At 40.8% G+C, this 22,124-nt stretch overlaps 1 pseudogene; it reads right to left on the bottom strand.

Annotated features, from left to right (window-relative positions):
- Positions 1-19,041: 19,041 nt before the first annotated feature.
- LOC118836115 lies at positions 19,042-20,434 on the bottom strand (annotated as a pseudogene).
- Positions 20,435-22,124: the final 1,690 nt, after the last annotated feature.

The following is a 22,124-nucleotide window of genomic DNA, read 5'->3' as shown; positions in this document are numbered from 1 at the left end:
ATGTTCAAAAAGAAATGTTGCCAGAAGTCACACTAAGAACACATGAGTACTCTAAATAAGGGGAATGACTCATTTTGGGCAAACAAAAGATTTGTTAGCCCTTTTAAAATGTCACGGCTGATTTTTTTTTACATTTTTCCGTCATAGAGTCTCCAAGTGCCAAACTTTCAGAAATACAAATACCCTTTTGAAAATGATATCCAAGATTTCCCACCCCCACCCCCCCTCAGTACTTGGGTCAATTTTACTAATTAAAGAGCCTCTCTTGCTTTGGAATTCTTCGATACACCGGCATACCTTCTAGGGAGTTAGAGAAGGTCAGTTAGTGTGGCAAGACTTCTGGATGTGAAGTCAGAGGACCTGGGTTAGAAGCATGGTTTTGCCACTTACTAATTGTGTGACCCTTAGCTAATTTACCTCTCAGGGCCTTGTTTTCCTCATATGTAAAATGGGGACTTTGGACAAGAAAGCTTTTAAGGTCTTTTCCAGCTCCAAAGCTATGGTCTTTAGTGACAGCAATTAAGAAGAAAGTAATTTTTCCATGTAACATACTCGACCTTTTGAAACATCATCTTTCCTGTTTTCTAAGCATTTCTAGAAATGGAAGTACCTGTGGGATTTTCATCACTTCCCTTAACTTCCCCGGTTCTAAACCTCATCACCTGGGAAATGATATAATTGATTAAATGATCTCTCGGTTCTTATCTAGCTTGAAAATTCTATGACTCTGATGAATAAATAAGGGGTGGTGCTAGTGCCAAGACAAGAATAGTGTGCCGTACTCTTTGTTTGAATAAATAGTTGCTGAATCTCCAATTCCCAATGGCTGTGAGCTGGGACCCCTCTTGGACCCTGGCTATGGGGCAAACATGTTCATTCATACTGCTTTAATGATCAGGGAGTTACCATGGTATTACAATTCTTCCGGCAAGCTGGAAGACCACTCTGCCTTACCATCTGTTTGGACAATGTGCCCTAAGGACCACTTGGCCTTGACATCTGCCCTGCTCTCCCTTCCAGATCCTCAGACATTCTCATGTTCCCTGTGACTGCACCCCAAGGACCATCCACCCTACAGGTGAATCTTCCTCTCTGTGCTGTCTCATCCAATCAGAATGTGAACTCCTTGAGAGCAGGGAGTGCCTCCGTTTTCTGTTTGTTGCCTGTGTATGGCACATAGCTTAGCATGCAGTAAATATTTAATAAATGCTTTCTCATTCATTCATTCATTCATTCCAGACACTGGGTAAAATCATAGGATCTAGAGATCATTTAATCTAACAACTTACTGTTTCACAGATGAAGAAACTGAGGACCAGAAGAAACAGTTTATTCAGGATTATACAACATGGCTGGCATCTGAACCCAGGTCCTCTGACTCCAGAATCAATCCTTTTCCCCCTATGCCATACTGTCTCTCTAAATAAACTCGTCATTTACATTTTAAAAGAATTATTGCTGCTATAAATGTAATATGTATTCATGATGAATACCAATAAGCCAAATGTTGGTGGGGAAGGGGAGGAACAATACTGGACAAACTTCAACCCAAACCTTCCCATCTTGTACCTTTTATGTTTGTAGCAGAAAGAACACTGGATTTGGGTCAGAGCTTCAGATTTCATGCTGTTCAGTCATTTTTCAGTTGTATCCAACTCTTCCTGACCCCATTTGGGGTTTTCTTGGCAGAGATACTGGAATAGTTTGCCACTTCCTTCTCTAGTTCATTTGACAGATGAGGAACTGAGGCAAAAGGGATTAAGTGACTTGCCCAGGGTCACACAGCTAGTAAGTATCTGGCCTGGATTTGAACTCAGGAAGATGAGGCTTTTTACATCCAGGCTGGTACTCTATCCACTGCACCACCTAGCTGCCTTAGAATGCTTCAATGTATATATGGCTCTTCTAATTCTGAAGATCTGTCTTTGTATCACATTTCATATAAAGTTTTCCATATTTGACATTTTTTGGTCCCAAATTATTCCATTACACTAATTTATTCAGCCATTGTCTAATTGTTGGATACATTGTTTCCATTTTTTCTATTACTAATAAGATATCCATGAAAATTTTTATGTATATAGTGCTTTTCTTCCTGATTTAGAACAGAATCCCAACAACAAACTCTCTGGGTCCAAGGTTGTGACACCTTTGTGACTTCTACGGAATATAGACGTGGCACTGCTATTCAGTTGTATCCAACTCTTCATGACTCCATTTGGGGTTTTTTTTTAGCAAAGATACTGGAGTGGGTTTGCCATTTCCTTCTCCAGCTCATTTTATAGATGAGGGAACTGAAGTAAAGAGGATTAAATGACTTGCCCAGGGTCACATATTCGTCTTCAAAATTTTTGTGAGAATCTTCAGTCCTACCAGCACTACAATGTCTTTCCCTGTGGCCCTGCCAAATATTTGACTTATTTTTGGGGGGGGTTGCTATTTTTGCTAATTTAGTGGGTGTTAGATGATGAAGTTGTACTGATTTGCATTTCTTTGATTATTAAGGAATTTAAACATCTTTTCATGTGATTAGCAAAAATGTCTATTTCTGCCTTCAAAAATTATCTGTTTATGTTCTTATATTCTTCCACTAGGAACTATGAATCACTTTTAAGGAGACGTATCAGTCTCAAAGAAATTCTGGATGCCAAATTTTTTGTCAGTTGTATTTATTGTAATCTTCCCCAAATCTGTTTCTTTTCTTTTTATTTTCTTTGCACCATAAAAATTCTCTAATCTTTAAAGTGACAAATTTGTCTCTATCATCTTCCTGGGATTGTTATTAATTAGGCATAGGTCAAGGGACCAATATTCTATAAATTTTTAGGTACAATTCAGTTTCTATAAAACCCAGACTCCCTCTTGAGGAAATCCCTTTATCCAGGAAGTGCTTTTCTCCATTATTGGTATTAGAGATTATATGAAATTCCTCTTCTCTCCAGGCCACCTCCCCACTCTAGCTCCCATCACTCAAAAGTCACTTTGTTCTTGTATCCCCACAATCAGGCATGATGCTTCACACATGGTATATCCTTAATAATTGTTTCTTGAATTGAATTCTAAGGATATCTAGTCAGATAATTACCAATTTAGAGCTGGGGGGGGGATCAGGGTGAGGGGGGACTCTGGTGGTCTAGTATAACCCCTCATTTTCTTTTTTTTTAATTTTTATTTTTAGTTTACAACATTCAGTTCTACATAATTTTGAGTTCCAGATTTTCTTCCCCCCCTACCCTCCTCCCTCCCCAAGATGGCATGGAGTCCCATATAGCTTCCATGTATAACTTCACATTGAATTAATTTACACACTAGTCAAGTTATAGAGAAGAACTGTGATCAATGAAATGAATCATGCGAGAGAAGAAACAGGACCAAAAAAAAAAGCCAACCCAAAAACAAAAACAAAAGAGAGAAAAGAAAAAAAAAAGGAGGGGGAAGGCTAGCATGAAGTGTGCCTCAATCTGCATTCATACTTCCTAGTTCTTTCTCTGGATGTAGATAGCATTCTCTATCGTGAGTACTTTGGAGTTGTCTTTGTACCTTGTGCTGCTGAGAAGAGCGAAGTCTGTCAGGGTTGGTCCTCACAGAATCCATATATCTGTGGTTGTGTATAATGTTCTCCTGGCTCTGCTCCGCTCACTCAGAATTATGTTGTGTAGGTTTTTCCAGGTTGTTATGAAGGCCTCATTTCTAAAATATACAGGGAACTGAGCCAAATATATAGGAATACAAGTCATTCCCCAATTGAGAAATGGTCAAAGGATATGAACAGGCAGTTTTCAGAGGAAGAAATTAAAGATATCTATAGGCATATGAAAAAATGCTCTAAATCACTACCGATTAGAGAAATGCAAATTAAAACAACTCTTAGATACCACATCTCTCCTGTCAGATTGGCTAAAATAACAAAACAGGAAAATGATAAATGCTGGAGAGGATGTGGGAAAATTGGAACATTGTTACATTGCTGGTGGAGTTGTGAGATGATCCAGCCATCTTGGAGAGTAATTTGGAACTACACCCAAAGGGCTATAAAAATGTCCATACCCTTTGACCCAGCAATACCACTTCTAGGGTTGTATCCCAAAGAAATCACACAAGCGGGAAAAGGACCCATATGTACAAAAATATTTATAGCGGCTCTTTTTGTGGTAGCTAAGAATTGGAAATCAAAGGGATGCCCATCAATTGGGGAATGGCTGAACAAGCTGTGGTATATGAAGGTAATGGAATACTATTGTGCCATAAGAAATGGGGATGAAACAGACTTCATAACCCCTCATTTTCTAAATGGGGACTCTGAGGCCCAGAAAAGTTAAGTGATCATCAGAGGGTATACAGCTAGTCAGTGGCTGACATGGGACTACAGCTAGGTCTCCTTTTTGATACTAATCTTACCCTGGATATTATAAGCCTGTAATCTTTCATCACTATGGAATGTTATTCTTCTCCCAAAATGTCATGCTACATGTGACAGTAGAAAGAGAGCTGGACTTAGTGTTGAAGAATCTGTGTTCAATTTTGACTCCCGTCATTAGAGCCTTTGTCTAATATTCCCCCTGCTCTCTTCCTTCCTTCCCACCCTCCACCACCAGGTATCCTGGGCCTTTATCCTGACCTCGGACAAGTTCATTCATTGGTGAAATCGGGGAATTTATACTGTTCGATAATCACTATGATTTAGACTCTGAGATGGTCTCTTACAGCTCTAATCTCTGATCCTATATGTAGTTTCTTCTGAAGACTTGAGAAATCTATACAGAAACGTGCATCTGTATATCCAGGGGGACAATAAAACTAAGTCTTATGTCAGTGGTCATAGAACTGTGATCATGAAAAATCAGCCTTCATAAAACATTATTGAACCATCTTTTTAACCTGACCTATGACTTAATCAAGGCAGAAAGATCTTGGGAAGGAATTTCTGTAGCTCAGCACCTTCACAGCTTATAGTCTCAGAGAGTTACCTGAAGCAATGACAGGTTAAGAGACTTGCATAAGGTCACACCGTCAGAATGTTGTTGGATGGGGCTTGAACTCAGGACCTCCAAATTTTGATCTTGGCTCCCTCTTAAATGCAACTTGCTACATCATATTAGATAGTCAAGTATGTGCAGGGCCTCTTGGCCAACCCACTCAGGAACCTGCAATATTTTTGTTACTGAATTCTTTTTTCTTTTCCTACTTTTCCTATCCCATTTTCCATAGATTCTGTATGAGAGGTTTCCTGGAGAATGTTCTTTGCCTCAAGGAATCATTCCCTCCTTATGCCTTCCTTTGCTGGCATGGGAACATCTGTCCTCAGACTGCCGGTCTCATCTGTTCGGGCACCTCCCACCCCCCTCAGACCCATTATGAAGGAATGTGAAGAGGAATGGAAAGGCCATCCAAACCTCTACCCCCAAATCTCTCTACCTCAGGCAATTTCTCTTTAAGAATTACAAACTTGCCAATAAAATGCTGATCTCTTCTTTTCAGATCTGGAGTGTGGGATTTATCCTCTGCCTCTTGGCATGGCCCTACCCAAAAAGACTGAAGTTGGGAGTCGAGGATGAGGAGGAAGGGGACATAGGGCTTTGTTCATATTGGAATCTGTGGTTTCTGGACCCGGTTACAGTATTGAGCAGAAGCATATCCTTGGGGCTCCAGGCTTGGATACCCAAACCACAATTCCCCTTTGCCTTGATGCTGACCAAATGAGACCGGCAGCACCTAGGGTCTTCCCCATTGTAAACACTTTTATTTTGGGCTCAGTTTATGGCCTCCCCTTCTAAAGGATTACGACTTGTTTAAACCAGCTCTAAATAAAAGAGGATCCTGATTATAGGCCTGCTGCTGGGTTTATGGCGGTCTTCCTTTGTCTAATATTCCCCCTGTTCTCTTCCTTCCTTTCCACCCCCCACCACCAGGTATCCTGGGCCTTTTAACAGAGGCCTTTCCAGCTAAATGCCCAGCAAGAAGGGTGAGGCAGGAAGCTGCAGCCTGGATGATATCTGGCTCCCTTTAGCCACATGTCATCTAGCCCCTGGGACAGGGGACATGAAAAAACTCAAGAAAAAGGTCAGAGAAAAGCTGTCCAGGTAGGGGTGGGGTGGGGGATGGGGCCCCAGGCTTCTACCTGTGTCTGTGGGTGGGGGAGGGAGGCTGTGGCAGCCCATGTTCTCATCCCTGTCCTTATCCTCCCCTTCAGATATCCTCAGGGTGATCACCTGCTCAGCTTCTCCATCAGGCTGCATTGGAGATACCTGGAAGCACAAGCCACCTGCTCTATGGAATGGAAGGAGACTTTTCTACTCCATCCTGTACCCTCTGAATAAACCATGACAGCTACAACTTCCATTTCCATTTCTAGCAGCTTTTTCTGAAGGCTTCTACAAGGTCCAGGGGAAGGTTCTCCTGGGATTTCATAGTTCCCATCTGAGCTGTAAGTTACAGCCCTCCCTAGTGTGCAGCTTCATGAAGCACCTTCTCAGAATGATTTTTTTTTAAATCGATCACTCAATATTTATTAAATACCTATGATGTGCTAGGCATTACACTAAGTGCTTTGTAAAAGTATAAAATAAAAATTTAAAATAAAAGACATAGAGAATATTATGTACAACCACAGATATATGGATTCTGTGATGACTAACCCTGATAGACTTTGCTCTTCTCAGCAATACAAAGTACAAAGACAACTCCAAAGGATTCACGATGGAGAATGCTATTTACATCCAGAGAAAGAGCTATGGAGTCTGAATGCATATTGAGGCACACTTTATGCTCGCCTTTTTTTTCCTTTTGTTTTTTTTTTCTCTTTTGTTTTTGTTTTTGGGGTTTTTTTGGTTCTGTTTCTTCTTTCTTATGATTCGTTCCATTGGTCATAATTCTTCTTTACGACTTGACTATTGTGTAAATAAGTTCAATGTGAAGTTATATGTAGAAGATATATCGGATTCCATGCCATCTTGTGCGGGGCGGGGAGGGGAGGGGAAGAAAATCCCGGAACTCAAAATTACGTAGAACCGAGTATTGTAAACTAAAAATAAAAAATCTTAAAGTTTGAAAAAATAAAAGATATAAGATTACCAAGGAAATTGAAATATTAAAAAACAAGTTTCTGGACCCCAGGCTTAGAGCCTCTGCATTAAATTTTCCCTCTTTGCACCAGTCAGAAATGACCTCTTCATCCTCTGAACTCTCATAGCACTTTATAAGCCTGTTAGGCACAGCCCACCTGCTATTACAGTTATGGGTGCATATTTTTTATTTCTACTAGATTTTAATAGGTTCCATGAGAATAATGATCAGGTATTATTCAATTGTTTGTGTAGCCCTTGCAACCTCTCTATGTCTTGTACATAGAAGTCATTCCCTGGTTGAAGGAAATGAATTATTATCCTCCGCTTTCCACAGCAAGGCCCATCGATCTGATCTGGTCAGGTAATGTGTGACAAAGAGAGCAGAGGCGGCAGGACCCTAATTACAGCAAAGCGTTGTTGAAAACAAACATCACTCTGACATCCTTCCAGCCTGGGTCTGCTTTTCCCACTGTACCGGAGAGGCAGGTACTGCTCTGCCACTGGACATCTGCCCTGTTATCAAGGAGAGAGCGAGGGAATGACAGCAGATGGGGGAATGAGGGCTGCCTTTGGACAACTGAGAAGCAGCCTGAAAATCCCACATGGTTCACAAATCTCTTAGGGCAATGAACTGCAGCTCTTTCAGATGATACTGATAATACTTCTAAAGCTTGACTTATTTTCTCTTCTTAAATTAGCTGAGATAGTCAGGCATAGTTCTTGCTCAGACAGGCTTCTCAAGGAAGGCAATCATGACCTGAGAATGTAAAAAAGAAAGTGAGTGGTTCATGCAAAGTCTATGAAACTGAGTTTAATTTCTCTTTGCTTTATTCTAGCTGATGGGTTCCACCTTGCTTCAGGTCTTTGTTCAAAAGAAGGAGTGATGTACTTTTGGGGTGGAGGAGCTGACATAGGTTCCTCTTTCTCAACTGATCCTGGCCAGTCCATTCATCCTCAATATATTCCATTTATCCTTTCATTCACCAACCACTTATTAAGTGCTTATTATGTGCAAATATTCTTCTGGTGATACAATATGGCTTTGAGTCCAGGTGGAATATCATCATCTTTGAAGAATTAAAGGTGATGGGGAGAACCATGGTGATACGAGAAGACTGCAGTACATTATAATGAAGAATTATACAAAAGGAGCAATGGAAATTATTATACCAGTGAGATGTGTGTAGGCACTGAGTTTTAGTGGAAAATGTGCTGAGTTTGGAGTCAGGGGACCTCAGTACGAATCCCAAATCTTCTGCTTCCTAATTGTGAGACCTTCAGCAAGTTACTTAAGTCTCAATTCCTTTATCTGCAAAAAAGAAAGAGTTGGACTAGATGATCTATAAGGTCCCACCTAGCTCTAAATGGATATTCCCGTAATCCTATGCTGGACCTGAAAAGAGAGTGGGCCAGCCATGTGATGAGGGATGGATAACCCATCAAGAGATTTAGGGCAAACCCCTACCCTTCCCCTTCCTCCATACTAGGTATACCCTCTGTGGAGCCTGTATGGGAAGACATGGGCAAGAATTACACAGGATGAGACGGCATGGATGCGTTACTATCTCCACAACTGGAGGGAGTGCCCACATCAATGAGACCATTTGCTGTTGTTCAGTTGTTTCAGTCATGTCCAACTCTTCATGACCCTATTTGGGGTTCTCTTAGCAAAGATACTGGAGTGGTTTGCCATTTCCTTCTCCAGCTAATTTTACAGATGAGGAAACTGAGGCAAAAAGGATTAAGTGACTTGCTCAGGGTTATACAGCTAGTAAGTGTCTGAGGCCAGATTTGAACTCAGGAAGATGAGTCTTCCTGACTCCCGGCCTGGCACTCTACCTGCTGTTCCACCTAGTTGCCAGTGAGGCCACAGATTCATGAAAGTATCTCAGTTTGGGCAAAACATTATGATGGATGGTAGGAGAGAAACATTGTGTCTGCCATCATGGAGCTCATATACCAATGGGAGAGAGGAGGTACAACCTGTACTCAAATAAATATGTAATAATATACACAAAATATGCAATACTACAAATTGATCATAATAAGAAAGATAGAAAGAACTTTCCTCAAGTTCTGAGGAAAGAAAGATCTTTTCTGATTGTGGGAATCAAGAATGCCTGTATGAAGAAGCCTTTTCACCATAGAACAAATGAAAATAAATTACCCTTATGAAGTTGCCAAACCTTCTTGACCCTACCTCACCAGAATCTCACATCTTCCCCTTGTACAGCCACTACCCTACTTCAGGTCCTTATCTCTTGCTAGGACTATTGCAATTGGTCTCTCTATGTCTAGGCTCTCTCTTATCCCAACTATCCTCCACACAGCTGCCAAATTAGTATTCATAAATCACAGACTGGTCCTCTCACCATCCTGCTCAAGAGGCTTCAATGTCTCTCTGTTACCTCTATACTAAAATACAAAATCCCCTGTGTGGTATTTAAAGCCCAACCAAAATCGTCTATTTGTTGTACTAAATATTTTACTTCCCACCTCCACACCTTTGCATGGGCTATACCCTTATCCTCTCTTGTCACTTCTTCCTCTTACAATCTCTGCCTTCTTTCAAGCTTAAACTCAAGTCACCTCCTATAAGAAGGTTTTTTTGATTTCCTGTAATTTGTTCTTGCTTCACCCCAAATCACTTTGTATTTTCCTTTTATATATTTTGGGTTAACTTTTCTGTATGCATGTTGTTCCCAATCTCCCACACCACTAATAGAATGTCGGCTCATTTATTTCATTTTTTATCCCTATATTCCACAGGTTCATGCCTCAATTTTCCTTCCTCACAGTTGCTCTGACTTTACTGTCTGCACCTCAGATTCCCATCTGTAAAAGGAGGGCATTTATTGAGTACTGGTCTGCTTCATTAATAAGAATGTTTGTAAAGCAGTGTGGAAGATGCCATTCCCCTAATAGCCATTTGAGTTCAATTAAAATCTATTTGATTTACTGATCATTTAGATTGTAAGCAGACTGTCTTTTGTTTCTTTTTGTATCCCCAGGGTTTAGCACAGTGCCAGGTACATAGTAGGTATTTATATGTGTCTACTGATTGTTTGATTCATTTATTAAGTACCTACAATGTCTTTGAGAGGGAGCTAGGTAGCAAAGGAGATAGAGTGCTGGACCTGGAGTAAGGAGTCAGGAAGACCTGAGTTCAAATCTGGCCTCAGATACTTACTAGCTGTGTGACCCTGAGAAAGTCACTTCACCACTGTTTGCCTCACTTTCCTAGTCTGTAAACTGGGGATAATAATAGCACCTACTTCACAGGGTTGCTGTGAGGATCAGACGAGACAGTGCCTGGCACATAGTAGGCACTATCAAAATGCTTGTCATTATTTTATTACGACGTAGAGGGCAGGGGGGTACAAAGGTAGATAAGGTACAGACCTTGCTCAGAAGAACCTTGAAATCTAATGGGAGAAAAGACAAGTATACAAATAACTATGACATAAAGGAAATTGCAGAAAGTGAAAAGGGAAGGTTGATGTAGTATGATGAGAAGTTCCAGGAGAAAGAGATTGCTTTCTGCTTGGAAAGAAGGGGATCAGTGAAGGCTTGATGGAGGGGGTGGGCGTTGATGTGGGTGGGAAATGTGCAATGTTCACTCCAGATATGGGGGACTGAAGGAGTTAAGACATGAGAGGGGAAGATGGAGAGGGAACAGAAAGTCATCCAGCTCTCCACAGACCTCCTGAGGTATCGCAGTGAACGAGACTTAGGAACCTTCAAGAATAAGAGCACACGGAAGCCATGGGGTTGGTTTGGAGAGATATACTCTAATAGGCATTCAGAGTGGCACTGATGAAATAAATCTCAGTGAAATCACATTCGGCCCGCTTTGGCTGACCCCCTCCCCCGCATCACCAAAGAAGAAATGCAGAGATGTTAAAATAATCCTACTGTTTGCAAAAAACACAAACACCCAATATTACTGAGAACTTCAAGTATTTAAATTGCTTTACACTCAGATATATACATATATGCATGTATACACACATGCACATGAACGTATATATGTGTATATTTACATATGTACCTGTGTATAGATACATATAGTTCAGTATATATTACCTGCTGGCACAGCACCCCGATCTACGAAAGAGAATCTTTTCAGGGCGTCTCCTTTAAGAAATCCTTCTGCCCTTCCAGGCCCCATCTTTGCCGCTGGTCAGTTTCTTCATTCTAAGCCTGGAATTGTAGTATGATTCGAGAAAGCCTCGCCCAACAAGTCTGAAACAGGTGTGTGTCCTTATTCTCACCTGAGCCAGAAGCCAGACAAAGGGTCCCCTTCTCTTGGTATTAATGGGAGGCAGGTGGACCTAAAAGGAGACTCTTGTTTGCAGGCTGGTTTTGGGAACATCCCACATTATCTTCCTGAATTGCTCCAGTAGTAATGTTGCAAAACACTTAGCCCAATATTTCAAGTTACCTACCTCATAGTGGCCTCGTGAGGAAAAACAGTTAGGAACAATAGTTCCCATTTATACAGAGTGACACTAGGCCTCTCAACTCCTAGCCAACCAAACTTGGCCAAAGACCTGAGCTTCAACCATCCCAGACTTCTTCTCCTTCTTCATCTCTCCCTACCCCTACTAGGGAAAGAAAATTAAATCAGCATCCTACTTGAGGCCTGGGTAGGATCTACTACTCCTTACTAGGAAGGGGATGATAATCTACTGTGGTATTACTAGAAAATTCTGTCTTCTTCCTCTCCAAACCCCTGTGATTAGGTATGGAAGCTTGCCAAGGTGGAGATTCCCTCTCCCAGCTGCCATTCCTAGCTACCTTACCCTAAGCTGCCTTAGCTCTACCCTCTGCCCTGTTTCTAGGTCACTCTACTTTGGTTCTATTGTGCCCTTTGGACTTCTACCTCATTCCTTTGTTAACAAAAAGCACCTCATATTAGACCCCACTTTTAGCCACCTAATCCCCCTGGATTGAGATTCCTCATCTTTAAATTTGCCCAGGGGTTTAGGGGTAGTGAGAGGGCAGAGTTGAACAAGGTGGCATCTGAACTCTGAGGTTCCTTCTGGTTCTAGGCCTATGATTCCACTATCATCCTCTGACACACTTTCCATCTTCTTGTACTTAGGGAAATCTGCAAACCTAGAAGACACTCTAGTCTCTCTCTGCAGTACTGTATACATCTTCTTCCATGTCTTCTGACACACTGCAAGAGGAGAAGCAGTAAGCATATTTCTTGCTCCTCACTGTCCCTTCTAGATGCTTCCTTGATGACCATCATTTAATAACTGCTTCTTTTGAGAACATTGTATTTTTTTTATTGTCCTGTCCAGGTCCTGTATGTTATCAACTGACCCCAGGCCCCAGATCATTCTTCCTCTTTTCTCAAGGCATTCAGCATCTGACTCAAATTGTTCATCTACCCCTGCCCTCAGAATTGGAATTTCGACATACATGTTGATGATCTTCTCTCAAATACCCTGGCTTCCCAGTTCACCGACTTCCTCAACTCCAATGACCTGCGCTGTCATAAATTAAACCACGCACAGGAAGGATCACACCCTTGACTTCATCATCATCTGTAGCTGTTTGGCCTCCTTGATCCAGGACTCTGAAACTCTTCTCTCGGACCATCACTTCTTATCCTCTTATTTCTCCCACTTGTAAAGGTAGGGCTTAAAGCCTGAGAGGTTTCTTATTGTCCGGAGCCAAACCTAGAGTCAAGAAGACCTTAGTTCATATCAAGCTTTAGATACTCTGCGACCCTGGGAAAGTCACTTAACCTCTGCCTCATTTTCCTCATCTGTAAAAGGGGGGTAATAATACCTCCTAAGTTGCTATAAGGATCAAATAAGACAATATTTTTAAAGTGCCTAGCACAATACATGGCACATTATAGGCACTATATATTAGCTAGTATCATTACTGTACATCCCTCTGTATTCTCCATCTCAACAGGGGAATTTCCTTCATAATTTAAAGAAAAAATAGAGACTATTCTTTATAACTCCCCTTTCCCCCCAATTCTACAACTCAGATTCTTTTGGCATCATCTCTGCTTTTCTCATCTTTTGTTTCAGTCTCATTGGAAGAGGTGGCTTTTTCTTGCCAAGGCTTTTTCTTGCTTTTCTTTTCTACTAATCTCCCCGATTCTCTCCCCTTTGTCATCTTCCTATAACAGTCTTCAATTTCTCTTTATCCATTGGCTTCTTCCCTGTGGCCTATCAGCATAAACGAGTCTCCCCTATCAATAAAAAGCCATCCCCTCAAATTGTCATCCTGTAACTCCTCTCTTTCTCAGTCAAACTCCCAGGAGTTTCAAGTGCAGGGTAGCTCTTTCCCTCCTCTCTTCTCCCTATGTTCTCTGGGCAATCTTAAGCATAGGCCTTCTAGCTCCGATTGGTATTCTTTTCATCACACTACAGTGGAGCTAGAAACAATTGATCTTCATGCAAATGTTGATTAAGCACTTACAATGCACGGACCAATCTTAAACATACAAAAATAATGTAATATACTAGGTGTCTATTAATGAAATTATTTCTAATATTCGTATTAACATGATGAAATAACTATAATATGATTATTAATATGATAAATGGGCTTATTTTTCAGCGTAGTTTTTTTTAAATATAGTATTGCAGGCACCAACCAAAATGGCAAAGTAAAAGGAACTAATATAGCTAAGTTCTCCTCACCAAGCTACTCCACAAACACTGAGAGTCCTGATTAAGAAATATAAGAAAAAAATCACAAGTAATTTTTCCAGGCCTGATTCACAGAGGGAGATGGACAGAAAAGTCTACAGATAACTGCGTACAGGGTATATCTAAGAAAACAAAGAAAAGTGAAGGGAACAATCATTTGTTAAGAAGCTATTCTGTGCCAGGCACTGTCCTAAGCACTTTGCAAATATTATTTCTTTCATATCCCAATCTAGGTAGCTAGATGACTCAGTGGACAGAGTGCTGAGGCTGGAGTCAGGAAGACCTGACTTCAAATTTGGCATCAGACACTTACTAACTGTGTGACCCTGGACAAGTCACTTAACCTATGTTTGCCTTAATCCACTGGAGTAGGAGATGGCAAACCACTCCAGTATCTTTGCCAAGAAAACCTCATGGATAGTATGATCCATGGGGTCATAAAGAATCAGATATGACTGAATGATTAAATAACAACAGCAATGGTAATCGGAACCTTCCAGTGCACTGATGGATTAGGGCTTGCTCAAGGTTGTGAATCAGGGTAGGTAAAGGTCTTGGATACGGCATAGAAAGACCTCATATGCTTTGTCACTCACTGCCCAGTTCTGGGTCACAGGTCCAGTGTGGACTGAGGAGGGGACCTGTGCCTAGAGCAGAGAATCTAGAGGTCTGATGTTGCATACTAAGCAAGAAACAAGTATAGAAACAAGAAGCAGGTATGTGTCTCTGACCTTGAGAACAGGATCAGATCTCAGATCCAGCCCCAATCTGAAGCCTACAGTAGAATAAGCAGGGCGCAAAGCCCAAACCAAATAGAAGTCTGCTGTTCTTTCACTCTGAACTTCCAAAGCTTTCCAGCTGGCTGATGGTGGCCAAGTCCAGCAGCAATCTGCTGGTGCTCCAACCAGGGGCAAGCACACAGTTGTATTGCTCAGCTGCAAATCCAAGTCAGAAATTTACACGACTTGCTCCAGGAGGGCAGTATTCTGATTTTGATATGTATCAGACTTTGTTGGAGCACTGAAAGCTTGTAAGTCCCCATCCTTCTGGAATAATGTGATACTCAATACCCTGAGAAAGAAGCAGCAAGAAACAAGAGGATGCAGAAAAGGACCAAACAGCACAGCTGGTCTCTGTAGAAGTGTGTAGAGCCTTCAAGATGTAGGAAGCATGACCAAAGCAATAGACTCCTTGATAATTAGAATGGAACAAACAGAAGTTAATGACCCCATGAGACAAGAAATATTAAAACAAGAAAGTATAAGGTTTCTCATCAGAAACAACTTGTCTAGAAAATAGATTAAAAGTATATAATTTAAGAGTCTTTGGACTGATAGTTATGGTTTTTTAAAAAGTCTAGAAATCTAATTTCAAGAAATAATAATACATTTTTAAACCTCAGATCTCTTAAAATCAGGGAGCAAAATGAAGACAGAAAGAATCCACCAGTCACCACCTGAGAGAAATTACACATAAAAATTCCCCAAATCCAGAGCTTCAGGTCAAAGCAAAAATACTGCAAGCAGCCAGAAGGGAAGAATTCAAGTCTTAAAGAACCATTCAGGACCACACAAGATTTGGCAGCCACCAAGAAAAGGAGTGGAGAGCTTGAAATACAATATTCCAGGAGGCAAAAGAACTTGGCTTATAACCAAGAATAAATTAGTGACCAAACCTGAATATAACTCTAAAAAAGGAAAAATAAATCTTGAATGAAATAGAGGACTTTTAAACATTAACAAAAAGGCCAGAGATGAGTAGAAACTTTGAAACATAAACACAAGAGTCAAGAGAAACACTGAAAGGTAAGCATGACCAAGTATATTGTTCAGGGAGAAACAAATGTAGAGGGGGAGAAGAAAACCCAGGGATGCAGGGATCCCAAACCAAAGTTCCCAGGAAGGAGTCACCTGGAATAATTCTCGGACACAAGCATTCTTTAAGTCAAGGAGGCAAAGATTTTTTAAGCTTTTTCAGCGTGCAAGAGTTCTTAGGGAACCTGCAACCATACAGAGGTGCAGGGGGGAATCTTTATAGAGGGTTAATAGGCAAAACATGTCAGTTTGGTGTTTGGGGGTGGGATTAGGGAGTGGTTAGTTCTTAAAGGAACATGCACATTTAGTATCTATTGCGAAGGTATATTACCCAGAGTTCTCTAGGAAATAGCCCAAAGGAGGGTTACTGGGGGGTGTGGTCTTTACTGTGAAACGTCACTAAGTTCACTCTCGGTCGGGGCTAAAGGGAATATTTTCTCATCTAGTGTCTTGTTAGACAAAATACTATCTCTAAGATACATGTTAGAAAGGTCAGTGAATAGTAAATATGGTTATGACTCAGTGTTCAGTCAATTCACATAGCTGCTTACAAAGGAAGAAGCAGAGATAAGTTGGGGCAGGCTGCCCTTTAGCTAGAGAGAGACAGCCCGGGATAGAATGTTATGGGAACAAGATGTGTTTATGAGAACTGGATGTTTTGGAATTGGGGTTCAGGCACAGGCACCCAAGCAGAAGCTGTTAGAATTTAAGGTCCAAGCACAAACACCTCATCAATATCACCAATGTGATTGATACCCACAGCCAGTGCTATGAATATGCAGGTGAATTCCCAGGTTTGAATCACAAAATATAACAGACTCTTTTCATTGAAGGTGAAACCAAAACATTTATTCAAACACCAGAAAGCCGAATCCATCATAGCAACAAAGAAGTCGATACACGTTAGCAATGCAGGTGGTACCAACATCCCCAAGCCTTCCCTCTGTTAGGACCTTCTCACAAAACAGACTCCCTTAAGAAAAATCATTCCCTCTCTCACACTAGCTCCTCCTCTCTCTGCCTGCCCCATCTCTTTCCAAGCTGCAACTCCCACTATCTCTCTCCCAGCTCTGATTCACTCCAACTTCCTGCTCCACTCCTTCCTGCTCCACCCATTCGACAAGCTCCTCCCACCGCAGGCTCCAGGTTACTCAGACTGATGTGACTCAGACTCGTGTGACTTAGGCAGGTCACATGGGCTTATTAATGGATGGCAAAGATCTTCCCATTTCCATTAACATAACACCAAGGAATAATAAGGTTCCAAACAACACGATGATATCTGTGTCCTCTTAGAACTATTAGCAGGGGTTATAGAGGGAGTCTAATAAAACAGGAGGTCTGAAGATTGTTGGGTTTTTTTAGTATTTTGAATATTTTAAAAAGAAAGGAAAAGGAGGGCAAAGGAATACATAGGGAAGGGAGCGAGAGAAAGAATAGGGGAAATACTCATAAAATTTGGATACACAAGTAGAAGATTATATACATAAAGAGGAAAAGGTAGGGGTGGAGCAATTTAAGCCAAATTAGGTACTTAATTGATTCTTTACTTTAAGTACCTAAGTACTAGTTCCCAAGACCTGAGTGCTGAAGTGCTTAACTAAATGTCTAAGTACCTAAGTTTCTAAGTATTTAAGTGTCTGACTAAATGCTTAAGGACTAGGTGCTTAAGTATCTAATTAAATACCTAAGTATCCAAGTGGCTAATTGATCATTTACCTAAGTATCCAATTACCTAATTAATTAACTGATTATTTAGGGTAGTTTGAACCAGACTGAACTGGTTTTGACTGGTTTGAGCCAGATAGGATGGGCCTGAACCAGTTTGAAAATGACCTGAAGTTGTCCGAGCCAGTTTAAACCAGACTCAACTATTTTAAACAAGTCTTAACTGCATTGGGCTAGTTTAAGCTGGATTGAACAGGTTTGAACTTGTTTAAATTGGATTGAACATAGGTATATATTCAGTATTATTAAGTATATGTTAGATAAGTTAGTTATTTAGATAATTAAGTATTTTGTTACTTAGGAACTTAGGTACTCAGGCACTTAAGTACTTAGGTAATTACATATATTTAGATACTTCTTACCAAGGTACTTAGATATGTAAGTACTTGGGTAATTAGAGATATAATCACTTAGGTATTTAGGTAATTGAGTACTTTGGTAGTAATCATTTAAGTACCTATACTGTGCTTGATGCCAAGGGAATTCCTACCTTCAAGGAGCTTACCATTTAGTTGAGGAGATACATTAAACAATTATAATTGCTCTATTAAATTCTCTTTTGAAGTCAGCATATTGTCATAAAGGTTTTTGTGGATGTGGAGAAATGGTTCACTAGAATGGTAGCCTAGGTCTTATACTGGAAATTCCACTGCTCTCTCATATTCATTCTTACTTTCCTATATTGAAAGCTGCAATTCTCTCTCACACACTCTCATTTTTGCTAAAACATTGGACGATAGAATCTGGATCCACAAAGATCTCTACATCAGGTCCAACTTTAGATGTAATTTAACTAATTTATTCAACAAGCAGTTATTAAGCATCTATGACATGTTAGATGATGGAGATATTATGACAAAAAAAGTCCTTGACTCCAAGGAATATAAATCTACTACAAAGAAATCATACAATCACAAAATACATGTAAACAGTAGCAGTTTATTTTAAGAAAAAAAGATCTTGCAGTTTTAAAGGACTGCTAGTCCAATATGAGTGAACAGTAGGATTGAGTTCAGTCTGGGTACTACATTTAAGGAAATCTATTGATAAGCTGGAAAACATCCAGAGGAGGTTGACTAGAATGTTCTCAGGACTATGCCAGGAGGATCTAGAGACATCTTGGGGAGGAGGAGGTGAAAGGATGGCTATTTTCAAATCTTTGAAAGCCTGGCTTGTGGAAGAGGAATTAGGGTCGTTCTGATTTGCTCTTAGAGGGCAGGAAATGTGTTGTCATTGTAAAGAAGCCAATTTAGGTTAGCTATAAAGAAAACCTTCCAAAGAATTAGAGCTCTCCCCAGATGGAATGGCCAGCCTCAGGAGGCAGTGAGCTATTTCTCACTGGAGATCTTTGAGCCAAGGCTGGGTGACAGACTATTTGTTGGGAATATTGGAGATGAGATTCTTGTTCAGTTATGGGTCGGGCAAGATGGCCTTTGAGATCCTGTCCAACTTCCTTGTAATGACAAGGCTGAAGGGGAAATTTCTTGAAGAAATGTGATTTAGAGAAGAGAAATTTCACTGTTGCTCTGAAATGAATTTATGGGGCAGGTATTTCTTTTCTTTTTTTTTTTGAAGGGGGGAAGGCAGGGCAATTGGAGTTAAGTGACTTGCCCAAGGTCACACAGCTAGTGAGTATGTCAAGTGTCTGAGGCCAGATTTGAACTCAGGTCCTCCTGACTCCAGGGCTGGTGCTCTACTCACTGAGCCACCTAGCTCCCCAATAAGTGTGTATTTCTTGATTTCTCTTGATTAGGGGCAGATTGTGAGAGAGCAATCATTTGCCAAGACTTTCTTAGAAAGACAGAAGAAGGGCATAAGGGGTCCTGAGAATGAAGTGATAGGGAAAGTATAAATTAGATAACTATTTTTCACATGATAAAATGATATCTCTCCATGTTCACAGTCAAGGAAAATTCCCACCTTTAAGTCGGGCACACTGACCTGGAGGTATTTTATGTTGACTTGGGAATAAAGATTGTGCTGGGCTGTGGCATAAAGATAGTAGGATTTTTGTATCTGTACAGTCCTAAGCACAAAGAAGTTTTGAGATTCTTTTGATTTTTTGCAGATGCCAACACACCAGAGAGTGTTATTTGGCACCTCCACCTCCCAGTAATATCTCCCTGAAATGAAGGACTGAGTACTAAGAACTTGTGCAAAACCTATTAATCCCCAACCATTGTCAGGTGCTTCCTTCTGGACACCTCCATATCCACACTCTTCAGATCCTCAGATATGATGAGACCTGGAGCAGCTGTGTTGCAATCCAGAGTGATGTTCACTTTAAAGTTGAAAATCCATTCCATAACTCCAGGGATGGGAGGGATAGTCGTGTATATATGGAAGGGCTCTATTTCCTTTTGCAGCACAAATGCATTCTTGCTTAATACTCCTTTCATATCCTGGAGCAAATCTAGATCTGGTTTCTTACGCTCTTCCTCAAACTCTGTGATCCTCTTCCTTAATTCTTGATCCTGATGGGACAATCCATGAATTCTCTTGTTTGGGCCTTCTAAATTGGCCACCCCCTGTGTTTGTACATATGATAGATATGCATCCTTCTCCTTATTTAGTAATTGTTTCATTTTCTGAAATTCAGACAAAATACTCTTCGTTTGAATTTCTATTTCCTCCTCTATCAATGCAAATTTAATCTTCTCTCTGGCCATTTGTTGAACAACATTCTCAGAGTTCCTCCACAAATTAGTCATAGTTTCTTGGAGTTTCTCCCTGAAGTTCTCAGCAGCCTCGTCTATGCAATAGAGCTTGTGAGCCTCATGCTCCTGGGATCGAGAACAGGACACACAGACTGGACTCTGGTCATCCTCACAGAACAGCGTGTGCACTTTCTGATGTACCTCACACTTGCCACATTTTTCAGGGTACTGCAAACAATGAGGTCTTAGTTTTTTGGTAATTGCTGCCAGTTTTCCGAGTCTCACACTGGCTTTGAAATCCCTTAGCTGAGAGACACTCCTGCACTCTGGACAGGAGAAAGGGGTTGAGGCTTTCTGCCAGCAGCTTCTGAGGCAACTGTGGCAAAAACTGTGGCCACACTCAGTGGGTTTGTGAAATAGTCCAGGCTGATGGAGCAGGTAAGCTCTTTCTGGAGGTCTTGAATCAGCTCTGGGGAAGAGGCCATGTTTCTTCTGAGATGTTTTCTTCAGCCTCAGACCTCTGCCTTTTTCTCAGCTCACAGCATACACAGGGAATCTCTGTGTCTGCCTTATCCCAGTCCTTTTATATATCCCTGGAATCCTGAAGCTGCTTCTTCCTTCAAGGTGTGAATTCCTGGTTATTACCTTGACCTGAGGCTTGTTCACACAACTGCTTCCTCGTAGAGTTGAGAACCAAGGCATTCACAGACCAAGGACCCTCCTTTCTTTCCTGATGTTCCTCACTTTTCAGAATCTGGAGAGAGTCAACACTTAATAATTTATAGTAATACTTAGTATGAGAGTATTAAGTATATACTTAAAGTATTAGATGGCTTTCCATAGAGAAACTTGCGTCTTCTCAGCAAGAATGCATTCTCATTCTTAGTATAGGATACTTTGTTAAGGGGTTTAAGAAGAGTAAAGAAGTAGAGACAATGTTTATTTTTTCCTATTTCCACTGAAAGGCTAAAGTTGATGACTTCAACCATTTCTAATTTTCTCTGCCTCCATCTTTGATTCCTTTTTTCCAATAGGGAAAGAAAATCAAATCAGCATTCTTGTTGAGGCCTGGGGCAGATTCCTTACTAGGGAGGGTATACTAATCTACTGTCCTATAGCTAGAAAACTTGATTTTCCTCCTTTCTAAATCCCTGGAAAGAGATAAATGCACATCCTTTTATACTAGGAGAGAAGTTTCTTTTAACAGACAGATAATAGATCTAGGGAAAGGGGGGCAAGGGAGAATCTGTCTTTGCAAATTAAGACAGCAAAAACTTGGAAGAAGTTGTGATTTCACTGTTATAGGAATCTGCTGGGTAAGAAAGTTGGCAGGTACCCTCTCTGCAATTTACAGTCTTAGAAGGATACCTAGAGCACTAAGAGATTAAGGGACTCATCTTGATAGTATGTGTCAGAAGCAGGATTTAAACCTAGGTTTTTCTGCTTGGAGGTTGGCTCTTGTTTAAATACAAAACATATGCTTGCCTAAAAGACTATTTTATGGAGAACTCACACAGGGCAAGAGTACACATTGTGGTCAGAAGAAGCAATACAAGGACCCTCTCAAGGTTTCTCTTAAGAACTTTGGAATTGATTGTGTGACATAGGAGACATTGGCACTGGACCACCCAGCATGGCACACCCTCATCAGAAAAAGTACTGTGCTTTGTGAGCGAAGCAGAATTGAAGTAGCTCAAAAGAAATGTGAGATGAGCAAATTTAGAGACTCCACCCCAAACATTCACGCTAACTAAGCATTCTGAACTCATGTTGGTTTGATCAGCCGCAGTCAGGTGCATTGTAAACTTGACTCTAGCATGGTTATGTCATTTTGGTCCTCTTTGAGAATGAAGGGCAGCAACTAACTGACTGACAGAAGGATAATGGATATGGAAGCAGGGCAAGGGAGACTCCACTCCTCCAAAGAACTTGTTATGAAGAATGAGTCCTGATCCCTTTTGTCTATATTGATACCTATAATTGCAAATTTATAGGAGGGGGCCCTTTTTTGAAGGCAGCCCTCTTCTCAGTAAATGATGATTCCCATCCTCATTAGGTGCCTAAAAACTGTGGTCAAGCTGTTGACCATCAAACCTTATTATTACAGGTGTCTCTGAATGGCTAAACCAGTTCATTGTTCAGAATGGACTCACTTGGGCACCCCGGAGCATGCAA

The sequence above is a fragment of the Trichosurus vulpecula genome, chromosome 2 (genome assembly GCF_011100635.1).
Source record: "Trichosurus vulpecula isolate mTriVul1 chromosome 2, mTriVul1.pri, whole genome shotgun sequence".
NCBI classification, from domain to species: Eukaryota; Metazoa; Chordata; class Mammalia; order Diprotodontia; family Phalangeridae; genus Trichosurus; species Trichosurus vulpecula.
The sequence above is the reverse complement of the archived record's forward strand: the minus strand, read 5'-3'. Positions and strand labels throughout refer to the sequence as shown.